Raw genomic sequence first — 16,846 nt, forward strand, 5'->3', positions numbered from 1 at the left:
CACAGAAAGTATTAGTATTGTAGACTAAAGTCTAACAGGTATCTTTAAACTCTGGTAACATCACTAACTGTGAGAATCCCTAGAAGGAGACTCCACTGGTAGTTTAGGATTCCTTTGTGGTCCTTTAAATAGCAGAGAGGGAGCAAGAGTGAACAGAACAAATTGCCCTCAAGTTATGACTCTGCTCTGCTGACATTTTTAAGATACAACACTCAGCCCATTTGCTCAAAAACCTGGACAATACTTATCTCTGTACTATATAATAATTTTGTTTTCCATTTCTCCCTTCAATGTCTCCATCAGTAGAGAACTGGCAGGTTTTGTATTATTGTATCTTTCCACAAAAAATATCTATAACTGTTGCTTAATGTGCTTAGCAAGTAAATTTTATGCAGTACATATCAACAGCTAAGATGTTTAACTACAGTTATCAAAGTCTCAGCATTTAATGTAAAAGGGAGCATACAAAACAATGTATCAAAGTAAAACCAAATAATGGATAAATTATTAATTATATATGCTTTCAATTAACCTATAAAGATTCCTTTATTTTCTCCACTTTTATAGGACCTTTCTACAGCATACTGCTTTTAATACTTACTTTGTTGCTTGAAATTTTGTAAGCTTTATATGTACAGGAAATGAACTGAAACAGAAATGTTTACTTGTTTCTTACTCGAAGAGCTAATGAATATATTTCAAAAAGTACTGCTGCCAGATTTTATTACATATGTGTAAATATAACTATCCATAACACACATAAGAGAAAAATAGGTGTAACTGTTTGCCTCACCTTCTAATCAACAATATCTTAAAATTGGAAAATAGGAGCTGGCTATGCTAGTGGTGCAGAGTCAAAAATGAGAAGGCAAGATAATCTTGCTTCCTTACAAGAGCTTGGGTATGGGGACAATGACAATTGCCTCGTAAGTATGTAGTTCATGAAGCAGGAAACAAAATAGTAAGTTAAGCATTAACAGTTCTTATATAGCAAATGAGAAGATTTAGGAATTTGAGAATTTGACTCACTATGTTTCTAAGCAGTATATGGGATACCTAAGTCAACAAATAGATGGCCCTCCTCCAAGACTCCACCAAGTTCCCGGCCCTGGCGAAGCAGGCCATCCATGTCACCTGCAAAGAAAATCCTTTGGGGATTCTGGCATTTTGAGGATCTACTCTCACTCCCTCATCTCCTGCTTCCACTGACTCAATTGCGCCTCTGACTGGAGCGTCCCCCACCTCCTGGGTGTCTCCAGGGAGCAGTGGCCACTACCTGGAGGGCTCAGCTTGGTGTCTCTGTGATCCAGTTTTGAGCCTTTGACACTCACAATACTTCCCTTTCTTCCTCTGTGTCTTTCACTCTAGTCACCTTCTAGGAGGCCCTTATGCTTTCGCTAACAGGAGGACAAAAGATCCCAGGCCGCAGCTGGGTATTCTCGTAAGTGCGCTGTGTTTCTGAGCGAGTGTGTCCACGGCCAGTGTGTCTTGTGCTGGCCTCAGGGCTCTCTGCTTCCCCGCCTACCGCATCAGGGAGCGCCTCGCTTGGGAATCCCATACGGTACTACCCGTTTGGTAGGTGGTAAGATGTTCAGCTCCGCAAAACTGGTAGGATCTCCTCAGAACTGCAAGCAGTATGTAGGTTTAGTCATAAAAATGTGCGTGTCCATGATCTATCAGCTACCTGGGTACTTATCCACAGATTTCTATGAACTGTTTAACTTACGAGATGCACACAGGTTTATTTTTCAAAATGTAAACCAAATAAACAAAAAGAGTAATTCTTCTTTAGGACAGTCATAAATCTGTGTTAATTATTAAATGTATTTTAAAATGTGTGCAAACGCACACTGAAAAACATCCTTGATGGATTTTTACAATAATTTATAGTCTACATTGCATCGCCGGATGACTGAACAGAAAACTTATCTGGAACCAGTCAGACTGACAGTGCAGTTGGATGTGTGTCCTGAAGCATTTGGTGAAGTATATTTTTTACTTGAATGAATTAATTGTGATTGTCTCTGTATAGTATTTCAGAGCTATTCAATTAAATTTTATGCGGCTTCTGCTTTACAAAAGAAATAAATTATAAAACAAGAAAGTTCTGGAGATTGTAGCGCAAGAGACAAAGTTAGAACAGAAATAAACAGCTAATGATAAATCTAATTTTAATTTTTAACATATTTGTATTAAATTTTTCTCCTGTTGCTATTCTTTAAACACAATTAGACTCAATGTAACCATCTTATTAGACAAAAAAATATCTGCCAAGCATTGCTTACTACTTTTAATGAATTAGTATTCTTATTTTTTATTTGGCACACAAAGCCTGAATTAATATTCTGGAAAATGTGGCTATATTTTGTGCTGATTCTTTTTCATTTCAGTGGTTTGGCTGCAACAGCTGCTGTTGACAGACATAAGGGAAGAAAAGGTAGGCAGCACCATAGTTATCATTAGACTAGCATGAATGTAGAACAGATTTAAGAACAGATTTGAATACACTGAAATACATTATTTTAAAATGTACCCCCTTTGGCAGTATGATGATTTTTCTATGAGTCTGCAATATTTTCTGAGAAATTTTTTGTGTAAGATTTTATTTGATATTTCCTCTTCACTTTAGAAATCGTATTATCTTTGTAAAGTGCAGGAACTTGAATGGTGTTAAATGGTGAAGGCATTTGAAAAAATAACTCTGAGAGCAGTATATTGATAATAGTATAGTTAGAAATAAGCTGCTTCTATGGCAAATGATACAGTACAGAGCTCATTTTTGGCAAACCACATTAAACTGTGTTTGCAGTGAATCGTCTGACAAATTTACCTTATGAAAAGTTCCACTGCTGTGAAAGCGTACAAGGATAAGCAAATATTGCTGCAGGCTTGGACTTCCACTTAAAAGAGGGTTCAGAGATTTTTTTTTTGTATTTCAATAGATTTATTTGAGTAGCCTCAATCAAAGTTTTAGTTTTCACAGACTCAGGCTGTGGTAATTTGAATTTCATTAATCTTATATTACTTATTTCATTTAATTTTTACATAATAAATTTTTGTTTATTCTCCAAGCAGCACTGTTCCTCCTATCAACAACCATAGTAGCTAGATGAACAAATAACTTTTTTTTTATATAGACACTACATCTCAACTACTAAAAGAAAAGGATAGCATTTCTCTATCGCACTATTTGAGAAATGATTTCTTTTCTATATATGAATTTTCTTACAATCTAAGTAGAAGGAACTGCCTTTGCCTAAGGAAAAATAAAGAAATTATTAATGCTATAAACAAATATTTATTCTTTAGCAACTTCTGTTTTCTTTAGAAGTTATATCATCATTAAATATTTCCGCACATTATAATGCTGAAATAACCACTCAAATCACTGTAACAAGGGTACACTGGCCTCATTTAGACAACTGATTCAAAATCTGGGTGCATCTAATAGTCATATTCATATGAGGTAATAAATATTTGTCTTACACTCCTTTTCTCGGAATACTCTGAGTTTCATTATAATTACCATTAACTGGTTAATTATCTTCAGCATGTAAAATGTTAGGCATGCAATGTGAGCCACGGGCATTAAGGTGCGATCTAGGCAGCTAGGAAATTTTCAGGAAATAGCAGTAATTACAGCCTTTGCACTCACATCCCTCTGTAAATGTTAGCTCCCCAAAAAGACAAAGCTACTACTACCTCACCTTTTCTGGTGAGCAATACACTTAAATTAATGTAGCTGCTTAAAACATGTCAGCTGGTTTCTGCCCTAAAATATCTATGTCTCTCCACTGATTTCACAGGAAGCCTATGGTGCTTTGATTAGTATCTGTTAGGTGAGACAGAGCTCGGCAAAGTTCTCATTTCCTTCTGCAGCCTACAATGGTCTCAGTGCCTGATACAAGTCTCCTGAGCTCAGTGTTAGCTTTTGAAATGTTCCTTCTAGATTTTGAACTTTTAATACAAGCTCCATTTCAGGTGTTTGTAAATATACTGTCTGACTCAAAAAGTTTATATAACTGAAAACTATTTCAGCAATGCAAAGGGTAAAAATTTCTGCTGAAAACTTAGAAACTGCACATAAGTGCAGCAAGCATTAAAAATGCCTTCAGAATCTATACATTCTTTACCTGTTTTTTTTTCTATTTCTTTATATAGATACTTGACTTCTGAATTAAGTTTTATAAAGAAAGACAAAATATAGAATTTGAATTTAAGCTAACACAACTTCTGATGATGTTTTAACTACAAACTTCTCATGTCATCAGGTGGCAGTTAACTCTTTGGAAAAAAGGCTGTTAGATTGGTGCTAGGTCAAATTAATTTTAAACGTTATGGAAAGAAGCACATATTTTATCTGTGATACTATTCTTTAGACAATCTTCCAAGCAAATAATTTACTCTATAAAAACTTGTGTAAAAGTTAACATACAAACGCAGTCCAAACACTTTTCTGAAAACAAGGTTTTGCTTGTCAAAGGGATAATTTAGATAAAGGGTAAATAAAATTAATCAATTTTAGTTTCAGTTCTTTGACTTGCCTTGCATTGGACTGAAAGACAGTAGAATTAGCAAAATATGACAGAAGTGATACTCACATGATGCAGAAAACAACAGAGATAGTAGCAGTAGTATTTGCTCTGTAAAAAATGTTATTTAGTCCACATGTTTTAATTAGGCATTCATGTACTGTAAACAATAATTCCTACTTAATCTTAATGAAAGATGAACTTCCAGGGATAGTATTGAAATCTCAGCTGTTAGTATACTATACCGTATTGCGAGACAGTAAAAATAATCAAAAATGCTTCCCTTTTCTGTCTTCACCTGAAAATAAATGGCAAAAATAGAACATAGCTAGAGATGGAAAACATTTATTAGATCATCTAGTTTGTTTCCATGACAATGAAGGATCTTTCCCCACAGTACATTTTATAGAGTATTCTCAATCTAATTTCAGAAGTTTTTATTTTTTTAAGGCTTATACCATTTCCTATGTGATTCATTCTATAATGTGGTAGATTAAGAAATCTGCATGGGCATTCAGTTAAAACCTTCTATTGATTACATCACACTTTGGGAGGGAGGGGTTAAATCTCCTAAATAAATCTCTTCCCTTCTTGCTGTTTAAGTAATTAATACACATATATGCTGCTAATCTGCCTCCTTTCAACTCTAACTAAACCAACCTGGCCATATTTCCATTTCTCTTCACTATTCTCTTCTGTATTTTTTTACCTCCTTTTATTGCTTTTCTGAACTCTAGACTTGCTAAAAATGTATGTCCAGAATTATGCACAGTGATCCCAGTGTCAGTGACTCAGAGTTGTTTAGGACCCCATGTTCCACCTTGCATTTCACAGTTAGAAATACTACACAAAACCTAAGATGGTATTCAAAACTTTTTAGTTAGGTGGTAACCCACCAGTCATGGTCAGCCCCAACAGGCATCTGTGGGGTTTATGTGAAAAACATTGTATTTCCATTCTATAGATGATGTTCATCTGAAGTCCACTGCTATTTTCTAAAAGTCTGTTATCTCAGTCTCAGTTCCTGAGTGACATACAATAAACATATGTTCATCACGAAGAGTTCAAATATAAAGCTCCTTTTTCCAACTAGTTCACTAGAACCCAAAATTCTCATCAACACATAGAAAGATGGTTTAGAGAAGGAATAGAAGGATGCTTGGGAGGAACACTGTAAGAGCTTTTCATGGCAAACTGTATACCTAATTTATTGTATTAGATTTACTGAAGACAACAGTAGATACTGTAATCTTCTTTTAACAAATAAATTATTATTCTATATATATAACTTAAAATATTTAAACCAACAGAGTAAAAGCAATCTTTATTGACTAATCAAGGTCAATAATGATACATGGAAAGCAATCTTTAGTTAGCCGGTTTTAGTCTTTTTTAGTTAGCAGATCATATAGCTATAAAGAAACTGAAAAAGGCTATACTAGTACCATATTCCTTGTACTGTTTGTACAGAGTTGGAAAAAAATGAGACCCAGTATGTACATATTTAAAATATTATCTTACAGGATTAGAGATGCTTCAAGATACCCAGACAAAACTAGCTTTCCTGAGAGAATGCTAGGAATACCTGAGATTTTTGTTTTCCTTCATACAAGCAACAAAGTTAATTTTCTGCTTCAAAGAAAAAAAGAAAAAAAGATTTAACATTAACTATGGAACCATAATTAATGCATGATAATCATGGATACCTGTATAAATGTAGTATCATTCCTGGTTAAGTATTCAAACTGCTTTATTTATTATACATGATTATATACCACAAATAAAATGCAGCAGCCCTGCAGTAGAAAGTGCAGCTAATCAGCACAAAGTATATTATAGACAGAAAATATAATCAGGTGAAATGGAGGCTATGCTTTCACTGCAGAGTTAATACAGACTTCTGCTGTGATATTGACAGCATCCTTCCTCACAGCTGCTCTCATAAACCTCTTCTTCCAGTTCAGTAATGCTTCTAAATTGGACTTCCCGACATGTTTTGAGTACAGGCAAAGTCCAGATATACGGTCTATATGCAAAGGTCCCTACTATGACTGTACCAGTTTCATGCTGGCATTAGTCAATTTGTAATCAGTATAAAGTGCATTAAAATTAATCATTGTAGCATTTTCTTACATTTTCTCAGTGTATCCAGTTCAGTCTTTGCTAAAGCACACTCTAAAAATACACTGCACAGAAGTGATTAAGTACAAAACCTGTCAAAATAATAGAAAATAGAATTTTCTTTCTAGATCTGCTCAGTGCATAGACTCATCCAGCACAGTGCTGATAAAAATCTGAAATTAATATATTGGCCTGAGAACATGTTACCTTCTCTTGGTTTTGATTATATAACTTAAAGTTGCAAACTCTCTTCTGGAAAATAAGAAAAGCCACCAATGGTTGTTAATGCAAAATCATTTGAAAAACTGAAATAAATATAATTTATTTGGTTTTAGCTAGTGATATGAGCAGGGAAAGATGTTGAACTTTGAATGAAGTGCTTTTGTTATGCAATAGAATAAGATTCATCCCCGTATAAAGTAACTAGGAAAGAAATTAAAGTTTCTGAAATGTGTTATTTAGGTACCTGGAAATAATGGAATATTCCACTCTATTGCCATAGTTTAAATGTTGCATTGCATGAGGGATGCATGACACACGATTTAATAAGGATATTCTATTATTCTGCAGCATATTCTTGTGAGGGGAGAGAACTGAAGCAGGAGAACGAAAAAAATACAGACAGGCAAGAGAGAGAAATAACACACTGCAACTCAGTGAATAGGTCCATATCACAAACTCCATTTTCTATCCTATCTCCACATTGTTGCACTCCTTAGATTTCAGTGTACTTTTCCCACACATTTTCATGGCAATTACAATGAGCTAACATTATTTTCTGGAGACAAAACCATATCACATCACTAACACATCACTCCAAATTTGAAATTGTTATAATGAAACTCCCAGAATTCAAGTAAATCTGATGCATTGCCAAAGACATATGTAAAAATATTTTTTTCTTTCTTCTTTTCAGTTAGCTCACCTCACTTCAGCTGAAGCAGCAGTAGATTCGAGATTAGTTCTCAGTCTGACCTAAACTGTTGTTTCAATATCCACTTGCTCGAATCAAAGGTAAATATATGCAACAGACTTTTTTCTGTATGAAACAAGAACAGTTTGTATATCACCCATATGTGATCAAAATGAAATATTGATCAATGTACCTTGCATAATTCCAGTAGAAAAGTGGTTATTGAGACAGCATTTAGAGCCCAGTGATTATTCAAAAGATTTCCCAACTAAAGGTAAGTAGGAAATGTTCAAATTTCTCAGCTGTGTTTATTTCTATATTTAGCTGTGAACTCTAAAATACAGACTTATTCATAGTGGATTGCATCAACAGACCAGAATCCAGTAACGATCCCTTTGCATTAGTTGCATGGAAGTACTGCGACAATAAAATCCACAAAAATGCAGATCTGCAGGTTTTTCCCCAGTTTAACATCAGGAGGCCACACGACACCCCCTGCAGAATTAATGATTTTTTTCTGTGCTTAACAGGAGAACAAGGTATTTCTGTACACTAGTGCAATCTTGTGAGCGCAGTCTCTGAGTATCTTGCATAGTAGCCCAAGTTTTCAGTGTTTCCATTACACTTGGCAAATATTATCAAACATGCCTACTGCACAACATCCTCACGTGTTAAGAATTTCTTTGCAAATACAAATACATTTACTATTTGTATATGAATACAGAATTGCATAATTACGTTCAGTTTTTAAATTAATGAAAAAAACTTCTGAAAGACCTATCCCAAGACAAAAAAAAAAATCAATGTAGTGAGGACACTTCAGCTGTGTAGCTGACAGTGTGTAAGGAAATAATATAGTTAGTAATATGATGCAATTTGCAGCTGGTATGACGGAGGTCATCGTTGGTGCAAGTGAAGGATATGGCACAAAATACTTGTGTATCTCTAGGATATTTAAGCTACTCTGCCACATGGCCTAAAACCTAAAGATGAATGTCAATTCCCAGAAAATAGAATGCAAATTTAATTTGATCCTTCACTTGCATATACTTACAAGCCCAGGATCATGAAGACCTTTGCAAATATTTATAAATTAAACTTCAGAGACTCCCATGAAGTATTAAATATGAAATACATCCCAGAAAACTCCAGCAGTGAAGTTTACATGATTTTCCTGGCACTAAAAAGGAGATGTTGACAGTGGCAGGTGTAGAATTCAGACCCCTGCACCCCCCAGTTCTTTGACTGAATGACACTAATACCTTCTTCTCATGCTTTATTCTAAAATAAGAGATTTTAATTACTATTACAGGTACTCCTTATAAACCATGACTATGCTGTGTCCTACAAATGAGCGCACTTTAATATTAAAGATCTATGCTAAGCGCAAGCAAGCTTTTGTGCACATAAACTATTGCTGTGTTTTTAATATCATAATTCTTGTTGCATTTTAAAATCTTTTCTGTTCTCCCTGACACTTTTCCAAAACTCCCAAAAGTATGACAGTTAGATGAAGCAGTTTCTCCTGGAAGAGTTCTTGAAAACAGGGCACTTACTTACTTAGAAGCTTTTACTGTAGGTTATTTGAATAATGATCAAAGAGTGTTAGAGTCACTGTGATACAGAAGAGTTATAAAATTTGGGTCTTCTCTAAAACCCACATTTTTCTTGTAATTTTGCAGCAGAACAATGCCACCATTAGCAGTGAAAAATGGAAGTCCTCCAATGAATGAAATGCTAAGCACCCCTGCAGTCCTAACATCTACACAAAATGCACTTGCTTTGAGTGCAACCTGAACACACAGGAGCAACAACATAAAAAATAATACTGGGAAAATCAAGAAATGTAAAAAAACACATTGGTATATAGAAGAGGAGAGGGTAAGAGGGGAGGAGAGCTTTTAGGCTTGCTGTTTCAGCCAAAGTTTTTAAAGTTATCCTAGATTCTTTTTAATTGTTTGTATTTCTATACTTGCAAATAAATTTTGTAGGATTACAGATAAATAATTGGAGTGTGAAGTTGCCTTGAAATTCTGAGGTTCCATCTTTTAGCAATGTTTTATTCATCATCTTGGGTCACTTTAAAATACTATTTTGAATGTGTTACATGGAGAAAAAATGCTAAAATTTGTAACAAATATTCTCATTTCATTATTCTACTACTTATTTAATAATGAAGTGAGTTATTATTTACTTACAAATATACATACATAACACATGCCAAAAGGTCACATCTTTGGTGCACAATAGTTAAACCACATACTAAAGTTCTTTGGTTTAGAGTATTTCTCTGTGACTTTATGTACTATTTCATAGGTTAAAAATAATAACTATTTAAAAGCAATTATCATAATTGTATTACCTTGCTTGTCAACTTAATTTTGTGCACCTCTTAAAAAGTAAATATTATTGTTCCTATTATAATATGTATGGCTATTACTATCTAAGAGACATGGACTAAAAACTAATGTATTGAAAATATTGATGAAGTTTCATGATAAAAAATTATCTTGAATACCAGCAGATAGGAATTTGGAAGTATATCTTAATCATAAAGATAAGTCAAAAATTGCAGGGAGGATAAACTGTATTATTCAAGAAATATTTCATTCTTATAAATAAAGACACCATGCAAATTCACTCTGACTTCTGTACGATAAATCCAACTCAATTCTTATCCTAAAACCAACAAAAGTTATGTTTCAGCAATTAAATCTGTAATCCCTGTCACACTTAGACAAATTTGGGACAAAATTTTCCAATACACAACATTTTTATTTAATTTCTCAGTCTCATAATTATTTCTTATCAGGTTAAGAAAAAAAAAAAAGCAGACAGCAAAAGCAGCTACCAGAAAGCTGCCTTTGCCTCCCTATTGCAAAGCACATGCTGAAGTGAAGCCAAGGACTTGAAATACTTCCAATTTCTGCTTCAAACCTTTTATCTTAGGGTAAAGCTAAAATGATACTGTTAACTCCAATACTCATCTTGGATTTCACAGTTTTTCGGGGGCCATTATTATATTTTTTATTCCTTTTCTCAGAACCTTGTAAATCACTTGAGGCCCAGACACCAATCTTTCTTGAACTGTTTTGAAACATAATGTTTTCTACAAGTAAACCTTCATTCTGCTTTTATAGTGCAAAATCAAAGAGTATATTCCTGAGAAATCTAAAGGGACACTAGTTCCACAGTTAGCAACTGGTAGGAAAGCCCTGTCGCACCTGAAAAGTGAAGAAGCAATGTAGCTGCAATACTGCTCTCTTCCATCCTCCCCAGTTCAACTGGACCTACGCAGCCAAACTTCCCAATTTTATTTGTGCTATTCTGTCCACCTGTAAGTTGTGGTAGTAGAGGTTTAAATAGGTTTGTTTTCCCTTCTAATCCTCTTCCTACTCAGAATCACACTTTGCCAAAAAGATGAAAAAGAGGTAAAAACCCATCAAGAAACAGCAGGGCCCACACCAACAGAAGTGGTCATCTTCCGTTCCACTGCTTCAGTCAGTCAGTAATGGTGGCAGGAATAGCCAGCAAAACTTCTCTATCAAGGAACGCAGACATATCGTAGTTCTGATACGGAAAGTTTTGCTTTTTGAAGCCCCATGTTTCTACAATGCATTATAATTACTACTGCTGACCTGGTAAATGAATAGTGCCAATAGTAGGCACATTGTGCCATAGATGTGCATGTGATTTAACTTACTGACCCAAGAGGAAAAGAGCTAAAAGGATAAAAAAAGGAGTGAAAACAAGGTGAGGGACTACATGAGTGCAGTTAAACATTTTTTTACATACTTGGTACTGAGCAAAGCAGGACTGGTGAAGACTCTCACCAGGAGTTTTTGAACATACAGGTGGGAAAACAGAAATATTTATGAATATGAGTCTGACCAGCTGCAGCAGTCTGGCATATTGACTTTGCCTCATACCAATATACCAAACTCTAAACTGAGGCAATATGCAGCCAATTTGCATAGCATTCACAGCAGTTTTACCGGAGTGACAGCACCGTGAAGAAGCGTCAAATGGATAGCTGGGGCTAGTTATTGTTTCAGTCATCACAGCTCAATCTATCCCCAAATGTATCTACTACCTAATCAAGGGTCATGACTAGCAAATTTGATTTCTGGATGTCTGTGTTGGAACATGGAGTTTTCATAAACTACTGGGCTCTGTCATTGAACAAATCTCTTTAAATGTTTCAAGTTGAGTACAAAAAATCACTCGTCATTTTTTAATATCATGGCCTCTGCCTTTTCTTCTTCCAGAAAAAGAAGATAATACCCATATCTTACGTGGATGTTCTGAGGAATGACAGAAATTATCTGAGTTATTCAAGAATGGAAAGAGATTCTTTTTATATATTCTGATCAAAAATGTGGTACTTGGTAACTCAAATATAGCTTAGATTTCTGTTGCTCTCACCCAGGTGAGGAAAAAAAAAATCAAGTTTTAAGGCATGTTTAATCATTTCCAAATTTAGGATGATTTAAATTTGCCAGTTTAACATACTATCTGAATTGAGATAAATTATCCACCTCTGACCCATCCTCTTTTTTCTTCCTGGTGGGAGGTTAAGATCATATGCCAGCTAGGATTTTATTACAATCATCAGATAACAGCAGCTGATGCACAATGAGAATAGAGAGAAACCTGTTATGGCTGCAAATATCCACAGCTCTGTGAGATTCATGGAGGAAGCATATGTCACCTTATTAAATCTGTAGCAACTGAGGTAGAAGTAACAGAAGGTATCTCTCTCCAGAGCTGGAAGACATGGGAAGAGAAATGGTTCTGTAAGGAAATCTCTTACTTTTCTCTCTCTGAAAATATCTGTAACAGGATGTTACAGGGATGGTTTTTCCTAGAAATAGGGATTTAAAAAACAAACCCAAAACCCAACAGCTGCCAAGACAGGATGGAATACAGAACTTCTTCTCAGAAAGAAATAGCTTTGGGGCAAGTTAGTACGTTCAGTTGCTTCCGCCAAGGGAAATAGAGAGATGAGAAGTTTTAAAAACTCATGCTACTTGTCCCACTTTCTCCCAAAGTAGCAAATTAAGTGGCAGAGGACGGATGGTGTTAGATATACTTATTTGCAACTCAAAGAGGACATAGAGTGCTCTATGAAAGGATGTATAGCAAAGGTGCAAAAAAGACCAAACACACAGCTGTAAGAGTCTCTCTCTGCCTTTTACGTACAACCTGCTGCCCCAGCCAATCTTCCCTTGTGTTTACAGAAGTTTATGTATATATATATGCAGATAGCGATTCACCTGAATATGGCTTATGCCTCTAATTTAGGAAGAAAAAAAGATAAGAGGATCATTTGAGATGGATAACCTCTCTGAAGTAATATAGACATCTAGGGCTGGTGTTAACTTTGTTTTGGAATTCTGATTTTGTCTGATGCAAGACACGAACAGTTAAGAACCAGGGGAGGAAATAGCTTTGCTATGCCATTAACTCATTAAGGAAAAAATACATAGTAGAAATGCAAATAAAAGTTCTGGATTTTTTTCCAACATTGCATGGTTTTTCAACTGAGAAAGCACATCAGCTGCAAATTTCAGGAAATTATTTAAAACAGGATTATATGAATCTAGGATGGAGGTAAAAAGGGAGCAGATGTGAAAATCCCAACAAACTAAATTTTTAGAGGTAGTTATAGACAAGCTAGTTTTCAAAGTGAGGAGAGGCAGTTTCAGTTATTATTCACTACTGTATGTCAGAATATGGACAATATTATCTCGGTTCTGATGCCATCAGTGTGTTTTTATCCTTGGCTCTGAGACTAATAATAGTTGAAAATGCAACATTCTCTTAGAATTATAGCAAACCTCTTGCTTTGTTGAACTGATAGAGTCAGAAAAAAACCTCAGATCTATTCTACAGAAATATCTCAACAAAATTGTTTCCCAACAAGGAACAGAAAATTATCTTTTTCCTTCAATGTCAAAGTAATCATTATTTGAACCACGACAAATAACAATTGTCTGTGCCAGTAATTCTTGACATCATGTGATGGCTTCATTACAAAATGGAGCATTGGTAAATAGCTCATAGGTATATTTAGGAAACAAAACAGAAAATTAAATAATGAAAATATATCATATTTTCTGCTAAAATTATATTTTCTGTGTAAATATCTGGTTTCATGAACAGGCTGATTTATTAGGTATTTTAGTAACCTTTTGAAAATCAATGTCTTTATGTAAAAGATGCTTACCAAGGGATTGAAAAAGTGAAAACACATAAGAATCTTTAAAAATTTTAGGGTTTCATTCAATGAAAGAAAATACAGTTTACTTTTTTAAACTAAGTGTGTCTAATTTCTAAACATGGACCATTCCTAAGTCTCTGCTGTACACAGAATTTGTGAACAACCTTTGTACTATTTTTGGGCCGAATATATTGGTTATCTTATGCCCCTGTGTGGCCAACCTAGACAACAAATTCACATTCACATAGCTGTAACAAAGAAGTAACAACGTGTCGTGGGAGAAACCAGGTTTAGGTAAATCCACTGCTTTCCATTCTCACCGAAAAGCTGTTAATATATGCTGCAATGGTAAAATCGGACTGATACTTTTCTGTACAGTTTGTATCAATTTTAGTCACAAAGGATACTCGCCATTATGCAGTGATGTGTTAATCTGAATATTGCCCAAAGCAACTGTGACTTCACAAAGCACACTGCTACAAATAGAGCATCTGACAGCACAGTATTTGTACACTGAACTCTAAATGAAGAATGGCAATCAGAAAATCCAGCTGATCTGATAACTAAAGGTTTTTAAAGACATTTAAAAACTTTATGTCATTGTCTTAATCATCTGAATGAAAAGTATGTCACTGAAAGTCATCAGAAAAATTTTAGACTGCAAAAAACCTGAAGCTCCTTTAGATGCTGCTTTAGAATTTGGATGTAACATAAGAACTTAGTATGTTTTCAGAAAAGGTCTCCTGATTTCTTTTCTCATACTTTCTTTTCCCAGACACATAAAGAATATTATTCCACAAACTAGCTATTTGCCAAATGTTAAGAATGCAAAACAATTCTTGTGATTTCCTGACATGAGGTAATTCTAATCATTTTTCAATAGAAAGTAACCTATTACACAGGAAATAGCACTACAGTCCCCAACGTAGGTGAAACAATTTTGAGGTAAAGTCATAGGTCTCTCTTACTGCTTCAACTGGCTGGAGTTGGTAATGTCAGATAGAGACGTGCAGGACCAGGAGGAAGGCCCAGTAAACCAGCTATTTCTTTTACACTCACAATAGCATCTTACAGCAAAGTGTTGCCATGTAGCTGGGAAAAGAGAACTAATAGTCCTCCAACAGAAGTTGTTAGCAGAGGATAACTAAACCCATTTAAATGGCAAAATCAATCTAACCTATGAGGAGTTTAATATCATTTGGGTCCTCTCACGTCACCTACTGCAATGCAAAAAATATACAAATAAGACCCCAACTCATATAATGCTTCTACGGGAAATGAAAAAAAAAAAACCAACAGTTTTATATCTATTCCTGTTAATGTTTGGTATAATATCAGAAAGTGAAGGCCAAGATAACTGGCTTTCCTGCAACAAAATCACAGCATATCTAAACTTTCAGAAGAACTGAAGAAGTCCAAGAACAGATTATATGAAAATTAATAGCAATGTATTTTCAGTTACAGTTATATGCATAGTACCTAGTTCCCTCTGACTTTCTGTTTTATATTCCATTATCTACCATACTATTAGTATGCATTAGCCTGTTTTCTTCACATTATTACTTTGTGTAAGCAGCAGTTAATCATTCTGTGCTTAATGTCAGCTGTTACCTTTCTGGATTCTGAATTTTACTTTTCAGATGCAAAACCAGAAAGAAAAACCTTAAAAAGGATCATCTCTTTTCAGTCTGACAAAATGTTTAGCTTCAAAGTCCAAAGAGACAGACCACATTATACCTCACTGAAGCAGAACCTTTTACATGCTAGAGGTATTTTTGTTTTCCTTACCATAGTTCTGAAACATTAACTCTTAATGCATGAACAATTAGTTTTTAGACTTTAACTTCAGAAGACACAGAAAGCATGACTTAGTCTCTTATGATTACTGCTGGATAATGTTAGAAAACTGCATGATGTTTTCTTGAGGCCAAAAGCATTGGTACCTAGAAAAATACGACATTGCTCCTTATAAATATAGAAATATTCTCATACTAAATAAGACAGCCCATAGTAGGTAGGAGGCTAGGTTTCTTAACAATCCTTTCTTGTTTGCCAGTCTTCTAGGATAAATATAATTCTAAATCTCAGGCACAGCAAATGCAATCAAATTCTCTGATGTCTTTTGATTTGAAGCTGACACCATACGCAGCTTTTGCTAGAGACTTACAAGCAAAATACACACCTAAAAGCACTATGCACATGTATCTGTAAAAATAACAAAAAGCATGCACCTTGATCTGCAAAAAGCATGCACTTTGAGCTGCAAAAATAGATCCAGAGAATCAGGACTTGGTTTGTAGCTGATTAGAACAGTTGCTAAGGGCTTTGTTGGTTGCTGCAGGCCTGAAACTATGCCCTTACAAATATGCACTGTTTTACAATCACAGCTGATAACACATAAATTATTGCTCCATTTTGTAGAGCTTCAAAGACTTCACAGTACACCAAAGGGATGTAAGAAAAATCTCACTGACTACAGATTTCATCTATGTCTAAGAAAATCTTAATTCATTAAAGTGATTATGATTGCTATAGCTACCTCCATAATTTTACATGCCTAATTAGAAATTCATAACCAAGATATCAAAACTTGAAAACAGTTAACATTAAATAAATATTAAAATATTTATAAAGAAAACACCAGCAGTAAGGGAGAGAATCCTTACAATAATATCCTGGGAAATAAAATGATAAGTTTTCTGAAGTATTAAGTGCAAATATCACTGTATTTAAGAAATAATATCCCATTTAAAAGGGATTCCTCCCACAGATACAGAGAAGAAGATTAAAATGCTGGATATAGTCTCTGCAATATTACTTCCACCCTTTTTCCAGAATGTTTCCATCAGTGCACTATCTTTATAAAAAACTAAAGGATTCTTTTTCTCCCTGATCTGCATTCACACTGTTTTAGATAAAATTCTTAATCATTTTTATTGTTAACATTTAATAGCAGTATGAAAAAGTTCTGCACGAGTATTATAGTACATTTACTGAATAACGCCACAAAAATGAGTCATTATTAATCCAGTTTACCCCCCCAAAAAAATCCTAAGA

The 16,846-nt window shown here is 34.7% G+C and overlaps 1 protein-coding gene across 5 annotated transcripts in view; it reads right to left on the reverse strand.

Moving 5' to 3' along the window:
- The window catches only part of RIMS2 (regulating synaptic membrane exocytosis 2), a 487,588-nt gene that overhangs the window by 315,039 nt on the left and 155,703 nt on the right, over positions 1-16,846 (reverse strand). The gene's annotated exons all lie outside the window — the stretch shown is intronic.

The sequence above is a fragment of the Haliaeetus leucocephalus genome, unplaced genomic scaffold (genome assembly GCF_000737465.1).
Source record: "Haliaeetus leucocephalus isolate CR32 unplaced genomic scaffold, Haliaeetus_leucocephalus-4.0 Scaffold555, whole genome shotgun sequence".
Lineage (NCBI taxonomy): Eukaryota > Metazoa > Chordata > Aves > Accipitriformes > Accipitridae > Haliaeetus > Haliaeetus leucocephalus.